The sequence below is a fragment of the Rhinatrema bivittatum genome, chromosome 12 (assembly GCF_901001135.1).
Source record: "Rhinatrema bivittatum chromosome 12, aRhiBiv1.1, whole genome shotgun sequence".
NCBI classification, from domain to species: domain Eukaryota; kingdom Metazoa; phylum Chordata; class Amphibia; order Gymnophiona; family Rhinatrematidae; genus Rhinatrema; species Rhinatrema bivittatum.
Window position 1 is genome coordinate 87,351,764 of NC_042626.1, and position 20,972 is coordinate 87,372,735.

The 20,972-nt window shown below is 50.9% G+C and overlaps 1 protein-coding gene across 1 annotated transcript in view; it reads right to left on the reverse strand.

The window, feature by feature from the left end:
* SNF8 (SNF8 subunit of ESCRT-II) overlaps positions 1 to 20,972 on the reverse strand; it is a 126,191-nt gene that overhangs the window by 59,513 nt on the left and 45,706 nt on the right.

Below are 20,972 nucleotides of genomic sequence, written 5' to 3' on the forward strand. Positions count from 1 at the left end.
CAGTGTGCTGCGGCAGTCAAAAAAGCAAACAGAATGTTGGGAATTATTAGAAAGGGAATGGTGAATAAAACGGAAAATGTCATAATGCCTCTGTAACGCTCCATGGTGAGACCGCACCTTGAATACTGTGCACAATTCTGGTCGCTGCATCTCAAAAAAGATATAATTGCGATGGAGAAGTTACAGAGAAGGGTGACCAAAATGATAAGGGGAATGGAACAGCTCCCCTATGAGGAAAGACTAAGGAGGTTAGGCCTTTTCAGCTTGGAGAAGAGACGGCTGAGGGGGGATATGATAGAGGTGTTTAAAATCATGAGAGGTCTAGAATGGGTAGATGTGAATCGGTTATTTACTCTTTCGGATAATAGAAAGACTAGGGGGCACTCCATGAAGTTAGCATGTGGCACATTTAAAACTAATCGGAGAAAGTACTTTTTTACTCAACGCACAATTAAACTCTGGAATTTGTTGCCAGAGGATGTGGTTAGTGCAGTTAGTATAGCTGTGTTTAAAAAAGGATTGGATAAGTTCTTGTAGGAGAAGTCCATTACCTGCTATTAATTAAGTTGACTTAGAAATCAGCCACTGCTATTACTATTTATTTATTTATTTAGGGGTTTTTATATACCGACTTTCTTGATACAGATCAAATCAACTCGGTTTACATAGAACAATAGCAAGTCAATACCTCAAATAGAGGAAACAGAGTGGGAGAAGAAAGTAAAAGTTACATTATAACAAGGGCGAGCAAATGGGAATAGGAAATGAAGAGTGGGAGAAACCAAGGTAGAGAGGTATAAACAGAGTAGGGGCTTGAAGCCAACCTCTAGGGATTAACTCTAGCATTATAACATGATTATCTGACACTCTGCTAGTTTATGTATTAATATGAATTTAAGAAAGGAAAATTAGTTCTTACCTGTTAATTTTCGTTCCTGTAGTACCACGGATCAGTCCAGACAGTGGGTTGAACCTCCTTTCCAGCAGGTGGAGACAGACTAAAAAAACTTGCAGGATGCCCTATATCAGGACAGAGCCTATCCTCTCACCCTTCAGTATAACGTATGTCAAAGCAGAAAACAATAAAACCAAGAATAGGATCACGCAAGTAACCAAAAGCTCAACAGAGCAACCATAGATTAATGTAGAAGCATAGTATACCTATACGCTCTTGCATAAACTTGGTATAAAATAACCACCAAAGCTTCCGGTGTAAATGCTCAGTAATCTTACACCAAGGAAAATATGAAATCTGCAGACCTGCAAGAAAACAAGCTTCGAGAGGACAGAAGACAGACAGGGAAGGGTGTCTGGACTGATCCGTGGTACTACAGGAACGAAAATTAACAGTTAAGAACTAATTTTCCTTTCCTGTACGTACCCGGATCAGTCCAGACAGTGGGATGTACCAAAGCTTCCCTAAACTGAGTGGGACCGAGACAGTCCCGCTCGAAGCACGTGCCGCCCAAAGGAACCGAACACCGGAGCGTGTACATCCAGACGGTAATGCCGAGCAAAAGTATGCAGAGACGTCCAAGTGGCAGCCCTGCAAATCTCCTGCGGAGAGACAGACTGTAGCCCAAGAAGTAGCCTGAGAATGCAGAGAATGGGCTTTCAGACCCTCAGGAAGAGGACGACCCTGACAAAGATATGCCGAGGAAATGGCTTCCTTCAACCACCGCGCAATCGTGGTCTTAGAAGCCCGTTTACCCCGGTTGGGACCACTCCAAAAGACGAAGAGATGGTCCGAAACTCGAAAGTCATTGGTGACTTGAAGATAACGAAGCAAGACTCGCTTGACATCCAGTCGGAGGTCGCCCCCAGCCGTACCCACAATCTCCTCCGGAGAGAACGCGGGGAGTTCCACCGACTGGTTGACGTGAAAAGCGGAGACAACCTTAGGCAAGAAGGAAGGAACCGTCCTGAGAGAGACCCCGGAATCAGAAAAACGCAAGAAGGGCTCCCGACAGGACAGCGCCTGAAGCTCGGAAATACGACTAGCAGAGTAGATAGAGACTAGAAAGAGAGTCTTAAGAGTAAGATCCTTGAGCGTAGCGTGGCGAAGAGGCTCAAAGGGAGCCGCAAAGAGAGCACGAAGGACGAGGTTGAGACTCCAAGATGGACACGTGGCCCGAGAGGGAGGGCGGAGGTGTCTGACGCCCCTCAGGAAACGAATGACGTCTGGGTGAGCAGCCAAGGCATGACCATCCACCCGACCCAGGAGACAGCCAAGCGCAGAGACTTGAACGTATAAGGAACTGAAGGAGAGACCCTTAGAGAGACCCTTCTGAAGGAAAGAAAGAACCAAAGGAACCAAGGCGGAGCGCGCCGGGACGCCCGCCTCCGTACATGCGGACTCAAAGACCTTCCAGATGCGCACATAGGCCAGAGAAGTCGACTGCTTCCGGGCTCGCAGCAGGGTGGAGATGACCTCCTCCCTATAACCTTTGCGCCTCAGGCGACGCCGTTCAAAAGCCAGGCCGCTAGACAGAAGCGATCGGCCTGGTCGAAAAACACAGGCCCCTGCCGGAGGAGACGAGGGAGATGACTGAGGCGCAGGGGCCCGTCCACCGCTAGATTGATGAGATCCGCGAACCATGGCCGTCGTGGCCACTCGGGAGTGACGAGAATCACCGGACCCCGGTGGAGTTCGATTCTCCTGAGAACTTTCCCTACTAGAGGCCACGGGGGGGGGGGGGGGGAGAACACGTACAGAAGCACGTCCGCCGGCCAAGGGAGAGCCAGAGCGTCCACACCCTCTGCGCCGTGTTTCCTCCAGCGGCTGAAGAACCGATTGGCTTTGGCATTGCGCAGAGTCGCCATGAGGTCGAGATGAGGAGGACCCCACCTGTCCACTATCAGAGCCATGGCCGCATCCGAGAGTTCCCATTCTCCTGGATCGAGTGACTGCCGGCTGAGGAAGTCAGCTTGAACATTGTCTTTTCCGGCGATGTGAGAGGCCGCAAGGCACTGTAGGTGACGCGCCGCTCAAGCGAGTAGGCGGCTGGCTTCTAAAGCTACCAGGGGACTGCGAGTGCCCCCTTGGCGATTGATGTAGGCGACTGTGGTGGAGTTGTCGGACAGGACTCGTACCGCCCTGTCGCGGATCAGAGGAAGGAACTCCTGAAGGGCCAGGTGGACCGCCAAAGTTTCCAGTCGATTGATGTGCCAGCGCGACTGAGTCTGGGACCATGTCCCCTGGGTGGACTGAGATAGGCAGACAGCACCCCAGCCCAACAAGCTGGCGTCCGTGGTTACTATCGTCCACTGTGGAGCTTGAAGAGGCATCCCTTGTAGGAGATGAGGAAGGTGAACACAAAAGGAATAGATGCCTTAATCTTTTTCAATACTTTATTGGTGCAGAGACGTTCCAGGTAAATTGCCCGACAATTTACCTGTGTTCACCTGACGGTACCATAGATCGCCTACCTCTTTGTTTTCTTGGAGATGAGGAAGGGACAGCCACCACTGTAATACGTCGGCAGCAGACTCCAAGAAGGGAAGGACTACGTGGAACTGCTCCGACACTGGTTGCCAACAAGACAGCAAAGCTTTCTGTAATGGACGCATATGAGCAAAAGCCCAGGAGACCAGATCGATGGTAGAAGCCATGGAGCCCAGGACTTGGAGAAAATCCCGGGCCGTCTGTGAAGATAGTGCAATCAAATTCTGAACCTGACCGATCAGTTTGAGGGCTCGCGCCCGAGGTAAGAAAACCTTGCCTACTCAGGTGTCGAAGTGTGCTCCCAGAAATTCCAACTCCTGGGAGGGCTGAAGCTTGCTCTTGGAAAAGTTCACTATCCACCCGAGAGAGGCAAGGAGCTCCAGGACTCGATCCACCGCCTGCCGGCAAGAGGTCTCCGATTTGGCCCTGATGAGCCAATCGTCCAGATAGGGATGGACGAGAATCCCTTCCCGGTGCAAGGCCGCAGCCACTACTACCATTACCTTCGTGAAGGTGCGAGGAGCGGTCGCAAGGCCGAAGGGGAGAGCTCGAAACTGGAAGTCCTGGTTGAGGATGTGGAATCGGAGAAACTTCTGGTAGTCGCAGTGGATGGGGATGTGAAAATATGCTTCTGCGAGATCGAGGGAAGCAAGGAACTCTCCTGGATGGCCCGCCGCAATGACCGCCCGCAGGGTTTCCATGCGAAAGTGGGAAATCTTGAGGGCCCGGATTGGGCGGAAGGACCCGTCCTTTTTGGGCATGGTGAAGTAAATAGAATACTGGCCAGCGCCAATTTCCCTTTCTGGGACTGGGACCACCGCCCCCAGATCCAGAAGCTTGGAGAGAGTCTGGACCACCACGTCCCTCATGGCCCGGCCGCAAGGTGAGAACAGAAAGAGATCTGGAAGTTCCCTGACGAGGTCGAAAGCGAACCAGTCTCTGATAATGTCGAGGACCCACTGATCCGAAGTGATTTTGACCCATTCCTCGAAAAACAGGGAGAGGCGTCCACCGAGGTAAGGGACAGAGGGATGGGCCGGCTGAACTTCATTGTGTGGCAGGTTTAGCGGGGGTACGCACGGGCTGGCCCTCGCGAAAGGGCCGCCTGCCACGAAAGGACTGCGACCAGGACTGCGCATGAGAAGACCCCCTAGGAGTACCGCCCCGCCCTCGAGAAGCGAAGCTGACCCCTGAAGCGAAAGCGAGAGGCTGCGAAGGACCGAGAAGCCTTAGGGCGGTCCTCTGGAAGTTTATGGACCTTGTTGTCAGTCAAGGAGTCCATAAGCTTCTCGAGGTCCTCGCCAAAGAGCATCTTACCTTTCAAGGGAAGCGTGCCCAGCCGGGTCTTCGAGGACTGATCAGCCAACCAGTGGCGAAGCCAAAGGAGCCTCCGGGCAGCCACTGCTGAAACCATCGCCTTGACACGGACCAAATCGTAGAGGGCATCCGACACGTAAGCGATTACCACCTCCAGACGCTCGGCCTGTTCTGCCTCACCTGGCGGAAGCTCCCGGGCGCAGAGTAACTGATGGACCCACTTGAGGCCTGCCCGCATCATGAGGCTGCTACAGCAAGACGCCCGAACCCCGAGGGCCAGGACGTCGAAGATGCGCTTCAAGTGAGCCTCCAGCTTACGATCTTACGAATCCTTTAGGGCCGTGGAACCTTCCACCGGGATCGTGGTGTGCTTGGCCACTGCAGAAACATAAGAATCCACTGATGGATATCGCAACAGCTGTAGGCCCTCTTCCGGGAGGGGATAGAGCTTATCCATAGCACGCCCCACCCGGAGCGAACCCTCAGGAGCCTCCCATTCTCGTAGGATAAGGAGCTTAAGCATGGGGTGGAAGGGAAAGGCCGAGACCGGAGCCCGGAGTCCTCCCAAAACCGGGTTCATATCCTTAGTAAGTGAGGCCATGAGATTATCCACGGAGGGACTTTCCAGACCCAGCTCCTCTAAAAACAAAAGGGAGGAGGGGCTCTAGCTCCTCCTTACGAAAAAGACGAAGGGCTCTGGGTCATCCCCCTCTAGGGAGGGGGCATCTGCCGAATCAGAGGAAGCAGCGGGGTCGGAGGAAGCAGCGGGGTCGGAGGACCCAGGAGACACTGGGGAGGGGGGCACCCCCAGGACCACCCGCACCCGAACTGGTCCCTGAGGCTCCGCAGTGGTCCAGAGGTCAATGGCGCTAAACGAGGGATTTTAGACGGGGGGGGGGGGGAGGCTTTCATCCATCTCATGCAAGCTAGCTAAATAAGATTTGTGCATGAGGAGGACGAAATCCGCGGAAAAAGGGACCCTGGATTTACCGGGGGGGAGAGGGGGGGGGCGAGGGAAGGTCAGGACCCCCCTCCTGGGAACCCACGGTGGCCAAATCGGGGGTTAAATCGAAAAAATCTGGCCCCCCAGCCCCAGGGAGCACTGAAATCGGCCCCGATGAAAAATCCAAGATGGCGGCCGTTCCCGGGCTCTGCCGACCCGGGAAAGGCCTAGCCATGCCGGGAGGCGTGGAGCCCCGGGCTAAATTTTCTTGTCCTGCCGAGGAGGGACCTTCCCCACCCGGCAGACAAGCAGTGCAGAGGCCCTGCCGCGAAAAACGCGAGGAGGACAGCCCACAAGAAACACAGGCTGTCAGCCGGGACCATAGCAACCTCGGCTGAGGAAAAAAAAGCTGAAAAAACAAACTTGGATTGACAGCCTGCACAGCAGGAGAGAGCAGGCGGGAACCTGCTGCCTTCTGCTTCTCTGACTGCCGGTTCTAATCCTATACTGACCAGAAAAAGTTAAAAAAGCTGGTCAACTGCTGCAGATAAGTTAGAGGTAGGTGAGTACCTGCAACTTATTGAAAGTTAAAACTTTGAAACTCCTTTTTTTTTTTACTGAGCGCAGCAGCGGGTTCAAAACCCTCTCGGCAGCCAGAGGGGGAACGAGGCCCAGAGAGCGACGGTCCCCACACCTGGAAGCATACACGGACTCAGTACTAAGCAGGGAACACCCTCCTGCAAAAGGGGACAAGCCCCCCTGAGCCAGGCAAGAGCTGGGAGACGGACGTCTCCCACACAAAAAGGCACTAAAGGAGGCAAAAATTCCTTCAGAGATTCACTTTCTATAATTTTTTTAAAAACAAGAACCAAAAGAAGTACTTGCTTGAACCTAAAGAGAATAAAGAGGCTGACAAGCCTACAGCAGAGAACCGAAGGGGAGATGCTGCACCTGCTGGGAGACAGACGAATACTGAAGGGTGAGAGGATAGGCTCTGTCCTGATATAGGGCATCCTGCAAGTTTTAGTCTGTCTCCACCTGCTGGAAAGGAGGCTCAACCCACTGTCTGGACTGATCCGGGTACGTACAGGAACTGCTGATTGGATACTATGTTAGCAGAAATGGTTTAGGAGCCGGGAAAGGCTCCTAAACCATTTCTGCCATTACTAGCAACGGTAACATGGAATAGACTTAGTTTTTGGGTACTTGTTTATTTATTTAAAAACTTTTCTATACCGTCGCTAAGTTATATACCATCGCAACGGTTTACAAATAGGCACATAGACTAAGGTAAGTAAATGTAGGATATCGTACATTCTAACAGGTGCCAATAAAGTTCGGTTACAATTTCATAAATAAAATCATTATTTGAGTAATGTTGGTCATGTCCAGGTGTATTATTGAACTTGCCAGGTTCTTATGGCCTGGATTGGCCACTGTTGGAAACAGGATGCTGGGCTTGATGGACCCTTGGTCTGACCCAGTATGGCATGTTCTTATGTATTATTTATTATGATTATATACATACACACCTTGCTTTTTGGCCTAATGACCTTGGGGAGGAGGGGACTTGAGCAGCTCTTCTCTTCTCGGGCTGCTACAGCCTCACCACCTCTATCCTGTTCCTACCCAGCCACCTACCCCCATGTGTTGACTTTTGCTCGGAGACTGGAATGGACACAGAATGGAAAAGCATGTTTAAGTGCAACTGAAGGTGTGGATGTCTGTATTGCTTGGCCTTGCACTGTGCATTCACTCTCCTTTGTCATGCCTTCATTTTCACCAGCTCCCTTGCCCAACCCAGGTTTGGAGTATGCATTTTGTCCATGTTTCCATGGCTCCTTCTGTACATGAAATTTTATTTCCATGCTCTTTCACACTTTTATTTGTTACTCATAATCCTTGTCACTTTCCTTACCCCACTTTCCACTATTTTCATGGGTTTCTGCCTGTGGAGTTTGTACGGCAGGGGTGCTGAGGTGCGTAGTGCTTTAGGTTGGGGATGTAGCACCATGAGTGCTATCACTGGATCTATGATCTCACGGATCAGGTCGGAGGGTGGGTGCATGTGCTTTTCTGTGTTTCAGGGAAAGTGCACATAGAGGCGATCTGGAGGGCGATGGTGCTGCTGTAAATGGCTGTTGTGTGGCGATTTAGGTGCACGGTGTTTGAGCGGGGCTAGAAGCAGAGTGATGAAGGTTGTGGCAGGGTGTGCAAATCTGACTGGCTTTTGGAAGTTGCACGTGGAAGACAGTGTGAGTTTTAGAGGTGCAGGGTGTGGTGACAGCAGCAATGTGAGGAGGTGAATGTTGTTGAAATGCTGTTGCAATTCTGCCCTGTTTGGGCAGTTTCTCACCTTTTTTTTTTTTTTCTCAGCGTGGCTGAAGCCGCGCTGTTACAGCTTTCCCTTCAGCCAGGGCTGCCGACGCTTTCCTCAAGCAGCAGGAGCCACGCTTAGGCATTCCCTGTTCACAGGGGATCGCTGATGGCGTTTCCCCATGGCCCGGAGACTGCCGACGCTCTTTTCGTGGCTGGAGCCGCGTTGCTGCACACCAAGTGGCCAGGAGGCCACCAACACGCTCCATGTGTGGCTGGAGCCGCGCTACTACATCTAATGCGGCCAGGAAGCCGCCAAAGGCATCCCTATGTGGCCCAGAGGCCACTGACCTTACCTCGAGCCCTCCGTGGGAAAGGGCCATCATCCCCAGTCTTTCTTGCAGCTGGAGCCGCCCTCGGTTCACCTTCTGCGGCAGGGAGCCGCCATCCATCCCGGGGCCTGCTCTGAGATCTGGTTCCTGCTCCTGCAAACTTCAGCAGCAGGGACGCTGCTCTCCAAGGTCCTGTCCATCTTCTCCTAAGGGGCGAAGCCACACCTCCTCTCCTCTCTTAAAGGTACAGCCAGGGAGTGGTGCACCTCTGATATCATCTAGGGAGTCTCCTCTTCAGCCCTATAAAAAGGGCCTGGCTTTACTTCCACCTGGCCTTCGCAAGGAGCCAGTCCTCCTTAAGACTTCTCTTCATTTCCAGCTTCTTTCTTGTTGGCACTCTGTTCATTGTGGGATCTCGTGTCTTGGTCCAGCTGTCTTCATCATGGTCTCTCATCTCGTCTTGTCAGTTCCAGTAATTCTGATGTCTCCTTCGTCCGTCTCATTGGATCTGCTGATGTGTTAGTCAGATCTCCTGGACTTCTCTTCATCTTCCATTGTCCTCATCTCCAGATATCTTCATCCTGTTCTTCTCAACTCTGGATCCTCTCCGCTATGATAGCTTAAGCCTCCAGAGGGTTCCGGCTTTTATTGTACTCGCTCAGAGTCCCTCGTTGAGCTTTTAACCTCAGGTCCTTAATCAGAGTCCACTTGAGCTCCCGTGCCGAGTTAGGTCCTCTGAGCCCTTGGATCCTGAACTACTTCTTCTACTGGACCTTCGGAACTCCTTTCGTCTGTTTCCATGTGGATGGACTCTCACTATTCCTTGTTCCATTGTCGTTCCCCATGCCTGGCCTTGATTGGCTGTGCATGGCACGCCTCGGTGCAGGCCTCATCTGAGTCTTTGTTGGATTCTTCTATCAACCTGTGTGGGAAACCACGGCGTGGTCCATGACCAGTCCTGACTGGCTGTGTAGGGCACGCCTGTTGGCATGGTCCGTGACCAGCCCTCATCGGCTGAGTAGGGCACGTGATGTGGCAATACCTATTCAGTATGGTGGTTTGTGACTCTGTCTGAGTCCTTCTCTTCTAGCAACTCTGAGTTCGTCTCAGTCCTTCATTAACTCTGCGTATTGATTCGGTTTCTCCAATCAATTTGCATTTTGTCACCATCTCTGTCTTCGACCTTCAACCACAGTTCATCCTGTCGCAGTTGCTGCTCCCATGCGGCATGTCCGAAAGGGCTATGGAGTGGTCAGAGGACTACTCCAGAGACCAACATTGTGTTGAGTCTCTTGCTGTGTACAGGTTCGGCAGAGGTTAGGGCGCTACTTCCAGTACTTCTAGTAACACCAGCCCATGCTCTTCACCTGCCTCGGCACTTGCCGGAGCTCCTCTGTGGCTGCGTCGTGGCCTAGGAGCACAAAATTCCTAAGAAATGGAACCACCTCCAAATGCATTTGTAAGTTGGGGGTGTGGGAGGAGGGCTGGGTGTGAGTTTTCTACTTGCCCTCTGCATTTTGTTCTTTTCTGTGCTGTCCCTACTTCCTAACCCATTTTTCCCCTGGTCCCCCCTTCACCTTTACATCTGTTTTTCTTTCCTGCTTTTGCGGCACCGACCACTTAACCAGCACTTATCATGCCTTGCCTCCCTGCTGACCCCATTGACTTCTGCGGTGGTGTTAAAAATGATGCATGGATGGCTGACTTAGCTTTGTGCTCCACACTTTCTATATCACTTCCCCGTCCTACCCCTCCCTGAAGTCTGTTCTCCTTCCTCTGCCTCTACCCCATGGACACCAGGAGCTGCATGTGGCTTGACAAACACTTTTTTTTTTTGCACACTCATCTGCTGTCCCTGGTGATCCTGTCCTGATTCCCGGAGTATTCTGAAGTTTACCTGATAATTTCGTTTTCCTTATTGTAGACAGATGGACTCAGGACCAATGGGTGTAGAGTGCTCCTGATACGAGTTGGAGACTGAGTCAGCGCTACATATACCCTTGCAGGAAGCTCTGCTCTTCAGTATTCTCCTCGAAAAGCAATTGTGGATATATGTGTGTTTGAATAACTTGATTAACTTAGTTAACTCTATCAACTTGAGTAACCTGATTAACTTGAACTGGTTGACATGATTTCTAGCTGGAGATCGCCAGTGCACTCAACCGAGAAACTCCGACACTTTGCAATTATGGTTGTCTTAACTAGGGGTAAAGTCTGGCTTACCCGTGCTTGTCTTGCTCTCGGGGATTGTCACCCGAGGTTTCCGGATTTTGGGGCAGCCGTGGGCGGGATACTGAGTCCATCTGTCTACACTAAGGAAAATGAAATTATCAGGTAAGTAATTTCTCTATTTCCTAGCGTGTAGCAGATGGACTCAGGACCAATGGGATGTACAAAAGCTACTCCCGAACCAGGTGGGAGGCTGCCCGTAGCCCACTTGGTACTGCCCTTGCGAATGCTGTCCCCTCCCTGGCCTGAATATCCAGGCGGTAGAACCTCGAGAAGGTGTGAATGGAGGACCACGTCGCTGCCCACCAGATCTCGGCGGGTGACAGCATCTTGGTTTCTGCCCAGGACACTGCCTGGGCCCTTGTGGAATGGGTCTTGACTTGTAGAGGTGGAGGCTTGCCTGCCTCTACATAGGCCCCCTTGATTACTTCTTTGATCCAGTGGGCTATGGTTGTCCGCGAGGCTGCTTCCCCTTGTTTCTTCCCGCTGTGAAGGACAAACAGGTGGTCTGTCTTTCGTACGGATTCCGATCTTTCCAGCTATCGGACTAGGAGTCTACAGACATTAAGATTGCGTAGAAGACGTGAGTCTTCAGAATCCTTATGCTCGTCTGGCGATGGCAGCGAGATGGTTTGGTTTAGATGGAAATGAGAAACCACCTTTGGAAGGAAGGAGGGGACAGCGCGTAGCTGTATGGGTCCCGGTGTGAATCTGAGGAACGGTTCCCACAGAATAGTGCTTGAAGTTCGGAGATGCGACGGGCTGAACATATTGTCCCTAGGAATGCAGTCTTAAAGGTCAGGAGCCATAAGGACATAGGTCTGAAAGAAGATCCCGCTAGGAAGTAGAGTACTAGATTGAGATTCCCTAGGGCTACCAGCCACTTTAGTGGTGGTCTGATTTGCTTGACCCCTCTCAGGAAGCGGGAGACGTCTGGAAGGGAAGATAGACTGATGCCGTCCACTTTGGATCTGAAGCAGGCCAGCACGGCCAGTTGAACCTTGATGGCCTTGAGAGACAACCACTTCTTCATGCCATCCTGCAGAAATTCCAGGATCATGGGAATTTTGACTGTCCGTGGAAGGATGTCACGGTCTTCACACCAGGCTTCGAATATTCTCCATATTCGTATAGAAGTTAAAGATGTGGGAAACTTGTGTGCTTGGAGCAAGATGTCAATCACCACCCTCTAGTATCCGCTCTTCTTCAGGTGAGTCCTCTCAATGGCCAGACTGTAAGAGAGACTCGAGTTGGGTCTTCGTGGAGGATTGGTCCTTGCTGGAGCAAGTCCCTGTGTGGAGGTAGACACAGGGGATTCCCTCGCCAGAAGTCTTCCCATGTCTGCGTACCATGGCCTTCTTGGCCAGTCCAGGGCCACTAGAAGTACTGGCCCCCTGTGGTGTTCTATCTTGCGGATGATCCTGCCCATGGAGGAAAGGCGTACAGCCTGTCTTCCTGTGGCCAGGTCTGAACGAGGGCGTCGATCCCCTGGGATTGTCGTTCTCGTCTGCGGTTGAAGAATTTGGGAACTTGGGCGTTGGGACTGGGTTGCCAGAAGATCCATGGCTGGTGTTCCCCAGCTGTTTACTATCAACTGGAAGGCTGTGGTTGACAGCATCCATTCCCCTGGGTCTAGACACTCTCTGCTGAGATAATCCGCAGTGACGTAGTCTTTTCCCGTGATGTGGGCGGCTGAGATCCCTTTTAGGTTTGCTTCCGCCCACGCCATTGGGGGTCTATTTCCAGGACACCTGTTGGCTTCTGGTTCCTCCCTGGCAGCTGATGTAGAAGACTGTTGTGGCGTTGTCTGACATAACTCTGACAGATTCGCCCCAGAGTCTGTGACTGAATTGTAGGCAGGCTAATTTGACTGCCCGAACTTCTCGGTTGATGTTCCATCCTTCCTTGTCCTATTGCCCCTGGGCAGTCAGTTCCTGGCAGTGGGCTCCCCACCCTCGTAGGCTTGCATCCGTGGTGAGCAAGACCCAGGTCGGTGGGGATAGCCTTACTCCTTTGCTCAGATGGTCTTCTTGTAGCCGCCATTGGAGCTGGGTCCGCGCCTCCGCTGGTAGCTGAAGGTGAACGGCGTAGTCCTGGGACATCTGGTTCCATTGTGATAGTAGGGGACGTTGTAGCGGTCGCATGTGGGCTCTTGCTCATGGGATGACGTCCAGGGATGATGTCACGAGGCCGAGGACTTGGAGATAATCCCACACCTTGGGGCAAGAACATTTCAGCAGTTTTTGCAACTAGTCCATCAGTTTACTTCTCCTTGTAGGGGGAAGAACAACCTTGTCTTTTTGGTGTCGAACCAGACTCCCAGGAATTCTAGTGATTGGGAGGGCTGCAGGCAGCTCTTGGTTGTGTTGACGACCCACCCGAGATTCTACAGTAGATTCTTGACTCAGGTGGTCGCCTGATGACTTTCCTCTGGAGATTTTGCCCTGATCAGCCAATCGTCCAGATACGGATGTACGATGATTCCTTCTTTCCTCTGTGTCGCCGCCGCTACCACTACCACCATGATTTTGGTGAACGTCCGAGGGGCTGTAGTTAGCCTGAAGGGTAGCACCTGGAACTGGTAGTGATGGTTCAGGATCGTGCAGCATAGGAAGCGCTGATGATCGTGATGGACCAGGATGTGGAGATAGGCTTCTGACAGATCCAGAGAGGTCAGAAATTCTCCCGGATGTACCGTCCTTATGACAGAGGGTAGGGTTTCCATGCGGAGGCGTGGTACCCTCAGGTAGTGATTGACGGACTTGAGGTCCAGGATGGGCCAGAGCATGCCCCCTTTCTTGGGGACGATAAAATAGATGGAATAGTGTCCAGTATTTTGTTGGTGCGTGAGCACCGGTGTTATTGCCTTTAGGGCGAGTAATTTTGTCAGTGTGGTTCCCAAAGCTGTCCTCTTGGAAAGGAGTGGCACGGTGATTTCACAAATTTGTCTGGAGGGATGCTGTGGGAGTCCAGATAGTATCCCTCTCGAATGATGGTTAGGACCCAGTTGTCAGACAATATCTTGGCCCATCTTTGGTAGAATAGGGCAAGCCTGCCCCCTATGGTTTCTTCCTGTGGATGGGTCTGTTGGTACTCATTATTGGGTGCGGCTGGGGCCTGGGCCTGAGCCGGCTCCCCTCTTGTTGTGTTTGTTCTGAAAGGATTGGCCCCTGCCTGCGGGGCGAGGTGCTTGTTAAGGATCTTTGTATGGTCTAAAACGCTGTGATCCTCTGCCCTTAGATGTTTGGGGAGAGGGGCATTGGCTTCTTTTGTTCTTGTCCTCCGGTAACCGAGGTACTGGGGTTTCGCCCCATTTGTCAGCTAACTTCTCCAGTTCATTTCTGAACAGGAGGGCTCCTTTACAGGGCATTCTTCTGAGTTTCATCTTGGAAATCACGTCAGCTGCCCAGCTTCGGAGCCAGAGTTGCCTTCTGGCTGCCACAATGGATGAGACTCCCCTGGCTGAGGTGTGCAGCAGGACGGAGGTCACATCCGTGAGAAAGGATATTGCTGGTTCTAGTGTTTCAATGGGCGTGGTGGCGTTACTGGCAAGTGACAAACAGGCACATGTCACCACGGCACAGCCGGTAGTAATCTGTAGTGACTTAGCTGAAACGTTGAATGACTGTTTAAGGATGGATTCCAGGAGGGCGAGTAGGAGCGGAGAGAAGCAGCCCCAGAGTCTATCATCGCTGAGGTCGGAGGCGCAGGAGGTAACCCGAATCAGCTGTTGGGCTTCGCGGCGCAGAGGAGCTGATTGGAGGCGGGACCGGAAGCAGCCAATATCAACGGCCGGCGCGCCGCTGAAGCCACGCGCGCGCGCTTAAGGGGCGTGTGCAGTCAGCGGGCTTTGCCGGATTCGCCAAACTCAAGTAAGAACAAATCTCTTTTTCCCCCTACTTTTGCTCCCTCCACTCGAAACCCTTGGTTAGGCTAATAGATTCAGCTGAAGGTGACTGTGCCTGATTCTTGTTATCCTCCAATATGCCTCCAAAGCGGAAGGGAAGAATAAGAGTTTACCCTCCCCTTCCATTGCCCTCTCCTATACAACAAGAAATATCAAGCTATATGATCTCCCCTATACCTGCAATAAAGGGAGCTGGAGTCTGGTGTGCCAGGAGATTTGGGGAAATCTCCTGTGCCTGCAGAAGAGGCATCCCTTAGCCCCCACATCGGGTTAGCACCTCTGCAGAGAAATGGAAGGGTTAACAGAATTTGCTTCAAAAGAAGCAGAGTTAATAACCGGAGGATTGCATCCCGGCTTAATTAACTTTCAGGATGGAGTGGACCTAGCTACCTCCAGGTGTTTAAGTGGAGGAGCTGGGGAAGCATTCCACCTGGCCCCAAATGGAGTTAAAGACTCTCTGCCTAATGTAAAGCAAGCTGATATCCCAACCAAACCTGCGGTTGTGACAATGGACACGCTTTGGGACATGATGGCAGGCATGATGGGGAATATTCAAAATCTGGAAAGTAAAATGAATTTAATTTGTGATAGGAATCAACAAGATTGTTTGGGAATACAAAAACTCCAATGATCGAATCAAAGTTCTTGAAGTCCAAGAGAAGAAAAATTCAGAATTTAAGGCAGCTGTTGTTAAGGATAAAGAACCTCCACTTGGGGTCCATTTGAGATCATGTATCCTGCCCTTTTTTGAATTCTAAATATGTAATGTACCCTCCTGCATCCTGCTAACCTCCGCAGCAGTGTACAACATATGCACCATTCTGTTTCCTAAGATTTCGCAGCGCCCTAATCCTCCCTCCCACGCCCTTCTCACCACTCCCCTTTCCTAATTTGTCTCACTCCGGTGACCCCCTTACCCATCCCACCTGCAACTCACCTTGACCCCCCTCACGATGCCTCCTCAGGCTTACACCCCACCTAACTCCCTCCCCATCCCCCACATTCCATACCCTTCCTACAGACCACCCCTTTCATTTATGCAAGCCCACACATCCAGCGTAAATCCCTCCTCCCCATCCTCATCTCTCCACTAACCCAGTTCCTTGGTCTCACCACACTATCACTCATGCTAATTAACGCCCAGTCCCTCTCCAAAAAAACACACTTACTTGATGACCTCCTTCACGACCACAAACCTGATATATGTGCAGTTACAGAGACCTGGCTCAAGGACACCGACACTGTTATTATAAACCAGCTCCCTACACATACATACGACATTTTCTCGCTGCCCAGGCCAAAAAAAAGAGGTGACTTACTCCTAGCCGCCAATAAAATCCTCAACCTCAGGCCTTTGAACATTAGCCCCCCACCCAGGCTAGAAGTTGGCCTTTTCAAATCTGCAAAGCTACAAATATGCCTTGTATATATGCCGCTCCAGGCCTACTGGAACAGAATCCTTCCCCACTCATTGAACTGATTTCCAACAACATCAACAACGAAAGACCAGCCATTCTACTCGGAGACTTCAATCTACATGTAGACTCCCAACCCCTGTCACCGTCTTGTGAAACCCTCTTAACTGCTTTACAGGCCCTCAGCTTTGCTCAAGTCATTACCACCCCCACCCACAAAGCGGGGCATACTCTAGACCTCCTTTTCATCAACTTCTTCTTACAGACCCCCTCTGCAGCCTCATGCACACCGGTTCCGTGGTCTGACCACTCCCTTATTGATATACACCTCAGCCTACGGTAAGTGCTAATCCCACCAGCAAATTCCCACAAAACAACTTCTCTTACTGCAAACCCTGCTCATCTGAGGAACTCTCTACAGCACTCACAGAATTCCCTGGGCAAGCTTGATCTCTCTTCACCCGACTCTGCTCTCAATTCATGGGATAACCTCACCTGGGACATAGCTGACAACCTCTGCCCCCTCATCACCCACAGTCAACACTCCGCCCCCGCAAGCAAGAAGCCCTGGTACAACGCCGAGCTACGCCGAATGAAACACGACATCAGACTCAAAGAAAGAATATGGCGTAAAGACCCCACTTCGCCTAACTCCGCCGCCTACAAATCTCACCTCCATACATACCGCATCGCTATCCAAAAAACCAAGCGTGACTACTATGCCACCAAAATACACCAATACACATTTAACCCTAAGGCCCTCTTCAACTATGTCACATCTCTTACTAAACCTATCACCCCACCCACTTCCGAAATCGACACCAGTGCAAAGTGTGAAGAGCTAGCCCATTTTTTCCAAAACAAAATTGCTAACCTACTCCTCAGGTTCCCTCCTGCATCCACCCCCACGACACCCCTTGCCCAGTACGTGTAAGCCCAGCACCTGTAAGTCCATCAACCACCAACAATCCCCTAAACATGCGCTATACACCCTGGACACTACGTCACCTAAGGAAATAGTGTCCATCCTTAAAAGCCGTAAGCCTGCATCACACCCCTCTGATACCATCCCCACCAAGGCACTCCTTACCATTCCCGACATCATTGCACAACCCTTATCAGATATCATAAACTGCTCCTTATCCACCGGCACAGTTCCTGACACACTGAAACACGCAGTAGTCAAACCCCTTATCAAGAAGCCTATACTAGACCCCAAAGACCCCTCCAACTACCGTCCTATATCCAATCTTCCCTTCATCGCCAAAATTATGGAAAAAGTAGTAAACGCCCAACTAATGGAATACCTAGAAGACAACTGCATCCTCCACTCATCCCGATTCGGCTTCTGCAAGAACCTGAGTACTGAAGCCCTCCTGCTTTCCCTCACAGACTCCCTCCTCATTGGCCTTGACCAGGGACACAACTTTCTCATAGCTTTCCTAGACATCTCAGCTGCCTTTGATACGATAAGCCACAATCTCCTCATCTCCAGTCTCTCAAACATAGGTATCTCCAACACAGCCCTCCTCTGGTTCAAATCCTACCTAGCCAACAGACGCTTCTCCGTGAAACTGAGCAGCTCTGAGTCCTCTCTTTTCCCTCTCGCTCAAGGAGTACCCCAAGGCTCCCCTCTCTCCTCCACCCTCTTTAACATCTACCTCCTTCCGCTCTGTCATCTTCTCTCAGACCTTGGCCTCAAATTCTACATCTATGCTGATGATGTCCAGATCATCATACCCCTCCATAAAACCATCTCCGCTACCCTAAGCTACTGGGAGGAATGCCTTACATACATCAACTCCCTACTCTCCTCCCTACAGCTTGCACTCAACGCCTCCAAAACCGAGCTCCTCCTCGTCCACAACCATCAAACCTTTAAGCTTCTACCCCCTAACGACCCTAAGACCCTCTCCTTAACTGCTCAGCCCACTGTCTGAAACCTTGGTGTCCTAATCGACCCCCTCCTGAACCTAAAAACTCACATCAGCTCCGTCCTGAAAAGAGGTTTTTACAAACTTAACATCATCAAAAAGCTCAAGCCACTACTTCACACTCATGATCTTAAAACAGTTGTCCAAGCCACCATCTCATCCAAGCTGGACTACTGCAATGCCCTATACCTTGGACTCCCTCACTCTACCATCAAACCCCTCCAAATACTTCAAATTGCCACAGCGAGACTCCTCAGCAACACATGCAGAACAGACCACATCACCCCGGTCCTTAAGGACCTGCACTGGCTCCCCATCTCATTCCGTATCCTGTTCAAAACCCTTACCATCGTTCACAAATCTATTCACAAGAGTGACTCCTCATGGCTCACCGAAACTCTCCAACTCTCCCAATCGACACGCCCTACTAGAGCAAAAGAAAGCTATGGAAATTAGTTGTCCTTTATTATGACCATGTATTCTGCATACAAATAATATGATTAAATGTTTTATTTGAAAAGTTATAAAGAATTAAAAAAAAAAAAAAAAGGATGGATTCCAGACGTCTGTCTTGGGCATCCTTGAGTATCGCTCCTCCTTTGACTGGAATGGTACTGCGCTTTGTGACAGCGCAGACCATGGCATCCACTTTGGGGAACCCCAGGAGTTCTTTGGCTGAGGGTTCCAGGGGGTATAGGGCTTCTAGGGTCTGCCCTCCTTTGAAGCTGGCCTCCGGAGCATTCCATTCCAGGTCAATCAGTTGTTGTACGGTCTGCAGCATTGGGAAATGGCATGAGGCCTGACGGAGCCCGACCAAAACAGGGTTAAGTCTTTGGCTCAACTGCGGTGCTTGTGCCTGGAATGGCCAGCGTCTTCAGGCTCAAAGATACGAGGTCTGAGAGCTTGTCTTTGGAGAATAAATGCGATACGGTTCCGTTCCAGGAGAGATTTTCTGCTTCACTTTTTTGAAGGAGTTAATAAACATGTGGATAAAGGTGAACCGGTAGATACAGTATACTTGGATTTTCAGAAGGCGTTTGACAAACTTCCTCATGAGAGGCTTCTAGGAAAAGTAAAAAGTCATGGGATAGGTGGCGATGTCCTTTCGTGGATTGCAAACTGGCTAAAAGACAGGAAACAGAGAGTAGGATTAAATGGGCAATTTTCTCAGTGGAAGGGAGTGGACAGTGGAGTGCCTCAGGGATCTGTATTGGGACCCTTACTGTTCAATATATTTATAAATGATCTGGAAAGAAATACGACGAGTGAGATAATCAAATTTGCAGATGACACAAAATTGTTCAGGGTAGTTAAATCACAAGCAGATTGTGATAAATTGCAGGAAGACCTTGTGAGACTGGAAAATTGGGTATCCAAATGGCAGATGAAATTTAATGTGGATAAGTGCAAGGTAATGCATATAGGGAAAAATAACCCATGCTATAATTACACAATGTTGGGTTCCATATTAGGTGCTACAACCCAAGAAAGAGATCTAGGTGTCATAGTGGATAACACATTGAAATCGTCGGTACAGTGTGCTGCGGCAGTCAAAAAAGCAAAAAGAATGTTGGGAATTATTAGAAAGAGAATGGTGAATAAAACGGAAAATGTCATAATGCCTCTGTATCGCTCCATGGTGAGACCACACCTTGAATACTGTGTACAATTCTGGTCGCCGCATCTCAAAAAAGATATAATTGCGATGGAGAAGGTACAGAGAAGGGCTACCAAAATGATAAGGGGAATGGAACAACTCCCCTATGAGGAAAGACTAAAGAGGTTAGGACTTTTCAGCTTGGAGAAGAGACGACTGAGGGGGGATATGACAGAGGTGTTAAAAATCATGAGAGGTCTAGAACGGGTAGATGTGAATCGGTTATTTACTCTTTCGGATAGTAGAAAGACTAGGGGGCACATTTAAAACTAATCGGAGAAAGTTCTTTTTTACTCAACGCACAATTAGACTCTGGAATTTGTTGCCGGAGGATGTGGTTAGTGCGGTTAATATAGCTGTGTTTAAAAAAGGATTGGATAAGTTCTTGGAGGAGAAGTCCATTACCTGCTATTAAGTTCACTTAGAGAATAGCCACTGCCATTAGCAATGGTTACATGGAATAGACTTAGTTTTTGGGTACTTGCCAGGTTCTTATGGCCTGGATTGGCCACTGTTAGAAACAGGATGCTGGGTTTGATGGACCCTTGGTCTGACCCAGTATGGCATTTTCTTATGTTCTTAAGTTCCCTTCCTCCAGGGAATCTGGCTCTTCCTCCGAAGACTCAGTGTCCCTTAAGGGGAGGCTTTTGTCCCGAGGAGGCACGTCTGGGAGAGGCCGAGAGGGGCCTGGAATTTGGACCTCTGGTGGAGCCTGTGGCTGTAGAATCCCACCCAGGAAAAGGTTCCTGGGTCTATATTGAACCCAGCGGCGTTCCCAGAGGGGCCCAACTGAAGAGGGGCCGAGCCGGGGATAGAGAGGTCCGGGGTACTATCGTTGGTGGAGCCGGATTCCTCTACTGGCAGAGGAGGGTCTTGTCCCTGTTCCCCCAGAGCCGTGTTGCGCAGCTCTCAGTTGGCAGGCTGGGCAGAGGGCTTGCCCCTTGCCTTTCTTGGCTGGCGGTGCCATGATTTATGCGTGTGGAGGAGTCTGTGCACATATATGCACGCGCGGGAGGCTTAGTTGTGTGCTCCGGGTGTGCAGACGCTGTGCGCGCAGGATTCAAAAGATTGCATGCAGGTCGGTAGGTGTGTGTGTGCCGCTGGGCGCACGGGCATATTTGTGCGCCCAGCACCATTGAGCGTGCCGTTATGCACGTCGCTGTGTACATGGCACAGATATGCGCGCACTGCTGTGCGCACAAGTAGTTTATGCGCCCGGCTCGCCGCTGTTCGCACGCCTCAGTTGTGCGAACAATACGGCGATCAAAGGGGCGGAATGGCGCAGGCGACCACACGGGCAAGATGGCCCCCCCCCCCGGAAGGTCTCCAAGTGGGAGGACCCTTGCGCCGGATCGGGGTCTAGCTCGGACGGGGCTGCTCAACCTGATTGGACAGATGCCCGAAGGACGATATGTGCGGCTATCCAAGCCTCGGAGACCGGAGACTTTAAGAAAATTTTCTACCTTACCTTGTCTCT